The sequence below is a fragment of the Odontomachus brunneus genome, unplaced genomic scaffold, assembly GCF_010583005.1.
Source record: "Odontomachus brunneus isolate Ranch 3 - 2012 unplaced genomic scaffold, Obru_v1 Obru_scaffold_120, whole genome shotgun sequence".
NCBI classification, from domain to species: domain Eukaryota; kingdom Metazoa; phylum Arthropoda; class Insecta; order Hymenoptera; family Formicidae; genus Odontomachus; species Odontomachus brunneus.
The window spans coordinates 674,446-682,583 of record NW_022639570.1 but is presented as its reverse complement, the minus strand read 5'-3'; the positions used below and the strand labels follow the sequence as shown (position 1 = coordinate 682,583).

Below are 8,138 nucleotides of genomic sequence, written 5' to 3'. Positions count from 1 at the left end.
CGATTTAAAAAATGCATAGGGGGGAGGGGGTAACTTTGATGTCGCAACTTCGCAAAAAAAAAATCGTATAAATCCGCCTTTTTTTTAATTGCAAGGGAAGATCTATACTTAATGATGATTATCATGAAATTTACGAAAAAAAATTTAGTTCACACCATAAGATACATGAAATTGTGCAATTTTTTGGAGACACAACATGTCTTTACTTTTGACTGGCTTTATCTATTATATTATATTTCTAACATTTAAGAAAATATAATAAACTTGTTATATATTCACATCATACATAATGATTAACCCTTATATAACCTATATCCACTATAATGATGTTGTCAGCTCTCTAAGAATTAATAATTAAAAAAAAATAAAAAAAGCCGCCAAGTACAACACACACACACACACACACACACGCACACACACACACACACGCACACGCACACACACACACACACACACACACACACACACACACCATGTGTCCGCTCTATATAAAAATTCGTAAAAAAATAGTAAAAGAATTCAGTACAAAAATTCTGTACAATATCCTTATTCCTAAAAAAAGAGTGTAAAAAATAAACAAAGTCAAAGATAATTATTCTTAGATATATAAAAGGATTGTAAAAAAAAACTCAACACAAAATTTCTATACAATATTTCTAAAAGGATTCTAGAAAATATAAAAGAATATTCAGAAAAAAATATTTAATTCCGTAAAAAAATTTAAATATTACTTTTTAATCTATCTAATTACATATCTTCTTTAAAAAATAGTGAAATCAAAAAGTTGCGCCAATTGGTAATGCGAAAGAATGTTGTGCGAAATAGAGAGAACGATTTGTTGAATCAAAAAAACGTTTCTTTGAAATGGATCAAACAAATATTTTGATTGACCGAATAAAGTTTTAGTTGACGCAATAAAAATATTTCATTGTAACTAAACAGCAACTAAATATTTTTGTTGCGTCAAACAAAACTTTGTTCGATCAATCAACAAATTTATTTGATCCATTTCAAAGAAGTGTTTGTTTGATTCAATCAAATCGTTTTCTCTGTATAACAAACGAAGCAGCAAAGAAAAAATAATAAATAATAAAAATAAAATTTAAAATAATTAAGAAATGAAAAATAAAATTAAGATTTAGACAAAAACTTGGCGTGTCCAGAATGCATTAAAAAAATTACTGAAGATTGGAATGCACAATCTATTGCGACTTTTGTTTTAATGCATCCTGGGCACGCCAAGTATATATGCACGCGTGTCGTATAGTGTGCTCATCATGGGTCATGTGACATAAGGTCAAAGACGCCGATCTAGTTTCCGATCCGCAACCGTACATCCTAGCGTCGACGAATTCTGAGATGGTTTTTTCTGATTTCTGATTTTAAGCTAAAATATCTCGGTCTGTAAGGCATGTAGGGCAAAAATAAACAGTTTTATAATAATATAATTGATCCTATAAATATAATATAATTGATCCTAAGGAATCGATTAAGCTCTCCCAGAATCTCGTCAGTTTAGCCGTTATAGTAAAACGATAAATCACGTCTCCGATCAACGAAATGCTTCGCGTAAATATACACGGCCCGTCTCGCCGCCTGTGCGCGTTGCTTTGCTTATGCATTTGGTGCGAGACACTACCGTGTCTCTTGATTATAAATTTATTCGCTATTTAAAAATGTGCAATATGAATGTATGTGAGTATTAAAAACGTATTTCCCACATCTTTCAGCACATCTTTCCACGTATTTCAGCACATCTTTCGAAATGCTTTCCGAAAGATAACTTGGTAATTATATTTAAATATAATATTGAAATATTAGGTGAAGTAAAAAGTTCTGAGCGTTTTTTCGCTTTATTTCGACGATGAAATTAACATAGTTAGGATTATCCGATTTCGATCAAATATGCGCCGTTTTGTTGGATAACTTTTGTCCATTTTGAAGGCAATTTCATAATTCCGCGATTGAAGAAGTCCTCGTCCCTATTGGTAAAAAACTTGACCAGCTCATTTTCACAAGCCTCTCTTGAGGCCAGTTTTGTACCATCAAGAAAATTTTGCAAATGCTTGAAAAGGTGATAATCGCTTGGTGCCAAGTCTGGACTATACGGCGGGTGCAATAGAACCTCCCATCCAAGCTCTCGGAGCTTCTGGCGCGTCGTTAATGATGTGTGCGGCCTGGCGTTGTCTTGATGGAACACAACACTCTTCCTATTGGCCAATTCTGGCCGCTTCTGGTCGATCGCCTGCTTCAATCTGGTCAGTTGTTGACAGTAGAGGTCCGAATTGAGTGTTTGGCCCGATGGGAGCAGCTCATAGTGGATGAGCTTGTGAAACATTTCATCAAAATCTTTTTCACTTAAATATTTCATAAATCGTTTATAATGAGCGTTGATTTATATATTTATATATAAATTTAATTAATTTCATTAAATTTTATCATAAATCGTTTATAATGAGCGTTGATTTATATATTTATATATAAATTTAATTAATTTCATTAAATTTTATATTTAGGTGGACTTTTTTCCTCTTTTTAATTATACTGTTTTATAATTACTCAAAATTTATATTTTATGACTTTATAAATTTAATAACAATTAATAAAAAATTTTTACAATAAAAATTTAAAGATAACGAAATGAAATGTGCAGAATTTTGTAAACTTCACCTTGTTAGCTAAGGATTAAATTAACACATACAATAAAACTAAAAAAAATATAATTTTTATTAAAATGAAATTATTTTATATATATTAAATCATATTATCATAAAATTATATTACTGTGTTAATTACAACTCATATAAACAAAATGTAAGACGTTTACATCGATCGAAGATCGTGGTGTAGTGTCTAAAGCAACAGACTCATAATCCAAAGGTGCCTCCAGAGTCCAAGTTAGAGTCCCACCAGTGCCAGTGAGAATTTTTAAATGTGATGTAACATTGAAATCAAATAAGGTAAAATTTTCAGTAAAATCTGCAAACACTGTGACATTTACGAATAGTTTCTAAATATAAAAACGAAAAAATATAAAATACGAATAGTTTCTGTACATAGAAAAAAAATATCTGAAATATTTCCCATTTATTTTTTAAATATTTCAGATAGTACATCATAGCGGACATTTTACGCATCTGAAAGATATCTAAAACATGTCTGAAATATTTCTTTGAAATGTTTCATATTTTATAATGAAAACTTATTGAAGGCTTTTTGAAATATGTTGGTGCTGTGGTGGGTTTGTACTCGTAGCTAAATGCACGTTTACACATCTCAAATTTCTGTTGCGCTGCACTCAATTATCATTCAAAAATACACTTAATGGTACGTTTTTACTACTTCTTAGTAATCCGTAATCACCATTCGTTTTTAGTAAAAGTACCCTTTTCCGACCTATAAACGGGGGGGTCATACTCGCTGTGTTGAATGCACGCTTTTACTACTCAAATTAAACATTTTCGAGGGTTAAAACCAGTGAAATATTTTTGTAAGGGTAAATACTGCTGGCATTTTGTTGAAATTATTTTATACTACAGAGCTCGTAACAATTCTAACGCCATTCTGCCTACAAAACCTACAACAAGCGTTTGGCAAAATCTGTTTCCAGCTTGGCTATTAGTGTGTGTGCGTGTGTGTGCGCGCGCGCGCGCGCGTGTGTGTGTGTGCGTGCGTGTGTGTGCGTGCGTGTGCGTGTACGTGTGTAATACGTGTGTAATATGTTATAAAAAGAAACAATATAGAATTTGCATATAAATAGATAATAAATGTTATATTTATGACATATTCGTTGCAAAGGTGGTAATCATGGGAAAATGTGTTATACAAAGTTATTTTTACATCAAGAACATCTAATTATGGCAGTTTCGCCACATATATATCGTATTATTTTAAAATTACTTTTGAAATAAAAATCGACGAGTGTTTGCAACTTTGTTAATCTACTCTATTGGTCTACTCTAAACATCCACTTTTAAATGACGCATACTTATCCCTAGGTATACACAGTGGAGTCTCCGAGATCCCAGGTAAAGTTTGAAACTCTAATATTAGTAGAGAGAATAAATAAGGAGGATACGATTGCCGTGTAAAAAAAATTTCAAGTCTCCTCTGTAGATAGCAACTGTCGGAACAGTTAATTGTCTGTCGGTTTTGTGGTAATTCATACGTAAAGTAATCCCGGGGTCTCCCAGACCCCAGTGTGTATTTCGTGTAACTTTTTTTGCAAGTAAGTATATTTTGTAATTAATTTTATTCGAGTTTATAGTGTAAATATATATTATAAAAAATGTTAGATTAAATAAGTAATGTAAAAGAAAGAATTTTTATTGGGAGACAGAAACACACGGATTAAACACCCAAAATGATACTTATTGGGTAAATATTATTTGTCACTTTTAAATTATTGACGTTTTCCTTTTTCTGTTTCTGTTACATACATTACAAGTTATTGAGTTTGTATTTTTTAACAAAAATCCTAACTCATACCTGTCTGAAAAACCGCCAGAAAATAGAAATATGAAAAATCGTCAATTTTGGAACCTTGTAATTTTCATGATAATATTCCAATATTTAAATGACGATTTTTTTCTTGGTATCTTGAAATATGCCCTTTCAAAATCTGAAAACCTTTTTCGATTATCTCTGTTACCAAAAAAGAAACACATTTTTCAAGTTATTATGATAAAACGATGTTTTCTTTGTATTTATATGTAATTCTAATGTTTCAACACGTCTTTATTATGTGATACTATGACTTAATTCTAATTCTTAATAAATATATATGTTTATCAGTCTATTAACAATCGGGAAAAAAGTCAAAATGAGGTGATTTTTACCGGAGTTATAATAAAAAAAGTAGCTGAGGTTCTTCAGACCCCAGTGTAGCATCTACATATGCGAAAAATAAGTGTATATACCTAGGGTTAAATAAGTTTTGAAACCTGAATTGATGTTGTATTAATAATTACAATTTTAATATATTATTTCTAGTATGAATATCAATTACAAGATCTAATAACATAACAGTGTGTGTGTATCCGAAAAATATTTAATAGAATTTTTCTATAATCTTAATATATTTCTAGTAGTTGTATTTTTCCTGTTGTATCGGCCGTAATTGTTAAGAAAATAATATTTGTTTAGAATTTTATGTTGTAGAATCTTGTGTAGTTCTGGCAATAATTTATTTGGATGTTGTCCACTCGAGAAATCTAAAGCTTATTCTATAATGGCAGTAAGCAGTCCCAGATAGCCAAACCTGCGCGAGCAGATTTTGCGCAGAGTCTGTCAACAGTGTGTGTAGACAGAATGGCAACAGATTGCGCGCAGATTCTGTTTCCTAGATAAGCTATTTAATTCTATCAAGGGCCATATATACGCTATTATTATAAATGGGGCAGTTTTACATACACATCATGTAAAACTTCGAGAGAAGTCAAGATAATTATATTGTGCAATAATTGTACACATATAATTGTACACATATAACAATAAAAAACAATTTTTACTTTTTCAAATTGTATTACATATTTCTGATAAAAAAGCAATAATAATAGAGAAATAACGAGTATAGAATAGTACAACGGTTAAATGGCCATTTAAAGGCGTACATATGCCATCCCTGCTGGTAAAAATTGTTCTCATAATATTTCATACAATTTCTTATATTATTATTCTTTTTAATGTTATTATATCATTAAATCTGAACGATTTAACCGTCATGCAATAAGTACTGAAGGCAGCAGTACCGAATAAAATATTAGTTTCGCTATGTAAAATAACTTTTACAGAATTTTTGTGATGGTTTATTAAAAATATATCATGCTTCGATTTTTATAAAACTTAATACAATCTGAATTGGACAATTGACCAAATTAATTCGCATATGTAAAAGTACAGTATTTTATTAGCATGATGGAAAAATGTCATTATCTGCTGATTTATTGCAGTAATTTTTTGTACAGTCCTTGGTATAAAACTAATTTCAAATTATCGTGCCGATCTCTCTTACATTATTTATATGCTAAACGGTTTTATCTATATTTTGCGGTTTAAAAGGCGAACAAACTCTAAGATTTTTCTTCCTTAAACTTTAAGTGGGTAATATAAAGCACTTTTTATGAAGTGAGGAATTGGCGTAGTGTTTAAGGCGACGGACGATTCTCCAAAAGTCTTCGGTTCAAGTTCGAATCTCACCAAAGAAAATCTTAAAAATTATGAAAAAATAATATAAAAAAACTTTTTTTTTTCATTGTATTTTACGAGTATTTATGATCATTTATGAGAAAGCGCTTATTCTATGAGTAATTATGAAAAATTATGAGAAAATTTTCTACCAAAAATTTAATTAAAGAACCTACGAAACGACAGGATCTGCACGCAATCTGCGCGCAATCTGCCGTCAGAGTCTATCGGCAGACTCTGCGCGCAATCTGCCACCAGTTTGTCGTCAGAGTCTGTTCGCAGACCCTGTCATCAGTTTGACGGCAGATTAGGGACGCAGATGTCTATGAATCTGTCGACAGATCCTGCTCAAATTCGACAGATCCTGTCGCCAGTCTGACGACAGTCTGCACGCAGATTGCTTACTAGGATAAAAAGTGAGAAGTAAGAGTTAAAAGAAATTGACTAATTATAGTTGATTATTCTTCTCACATTCGACTGAGATTGGTTAATTTCTTATTCTTCCTACTTTTTACTACTTACTACCATTGTAGAATGGGCTTAATAGTAATACGGATTGTGGCCCGACGACATTCGGAAAATATACTTCTTTCAACCAAGTTTGCACATGATTTGATGTTAATTTACCTTATGTAGAAGCTGTAACAAAAACATTAGGTGCTTTGAATATAATTTTTTGTACTCTTAAGCCAAATGTTTCTGTAACTTTTTTTAATATAACGAATAAAATGAAAAGTCGGTTGTATAGTGTAACTATGCGGTTGCTGATATACAGGATGTCCTAAACCACCATGATCAAATTTTGCGAGAACGTAGAACGGATTGAGCAAGAAAGTCCCATTTTGCGATATTCGCAATAGTTTTCGAGAAATTAATTGTAGAAAATTGCGTGAAAAACAGGAGCGCTCCAGTTACTGAAGTCATGTTGCGTTTCGGCATGGTGCGGCGAAACGTAAGAGCAGCTTTGCAAGCACGGGCAGTAGCGCTTGTTGCTCCTTTCGCCGTGCGCTGCTTACCGTTTCTTGAACAATGAATGGTGCTAGGCCTCGAACGACTTCAGCGGCTCGAGCACTCCTCCCTTTTTTACGCAATTTTCTGCAATTAATTTCTCGAAAACTATTACGAATATCGCAAAACGGGACTTGCCGACCTCAATCCGTTCTACGTTCTCGCAAAGTTTGATCATGGTGGTCTAGGACACCCTGCATATAATTTACAATTTACGGGGATGCTGTACGCGATTGCGAACTTCGAAAGCGTTGGCAATGTAGTACGCGTAGGTTTAGGACAGACACTAGATGGCAGTGTATGTTCGACGCGGCTCCATCAGTGGTGGAATTTCTATTGTAAGCACGCAGCGCAGAGTTGCCAGATCTAAGATGCAGCGTTGTTTTCTCTCCGCTTACATATTCAGAGCTACTTTGTCTATCCGTGTGATAATCATCGACAATCACATAGATGCTATCATTGAACTCTATATGAACCGTAGAGAAAGGATAACGTAATCAATCAAGAGCCACGTACATATGTGCCTAACGCTTTAGTTCATTGATATAATAAGAATAGACCAAGCATAAGATTCGATATCTGAACACATATAAAACAGAGTTAGGCACATGTGATATATTTCGGTCGATTTTCGACCAAGATTTTTATTAAAAACGATATAGTAACAGTGTAACATATTTACGCATTTACATTTTTTAAATAACAATAATGAATAATTTATTATGAACTGGATGGAGATCAACCAGTGAAGGTACGATCTGGTCGATATTTTCTTTGGAAACAATAGAGGGTATATTATTTAAAAAAAAGACTATTTGAGATGAGTAGAACATGAAGAACAATCAAGGAATCAATCAGGTTTGTACTTCTACGAACAGGATTTGTAGGTTGGATCATGTCCAGATCTTGCCTTCACTGGTTGGATCATGTCCAGATCTTGCCTT

At 32.6% G+C, this 8,138-nt stretch overlaps 1 protein-coding gene across 3 annotated transcripts in view; it reads left to right on the top strand.

The window, feature by feature from the left end:
* LOC116849608 (serine/threonine-protein kinase SIK3-like) overlaps nucleotides 1–8,138 on the top strand; it is a 372,170-nt gene that overhangs the window by 256,959 nt on the left and 107,073 nt on the right. The window lies entirely within an intron of this gene.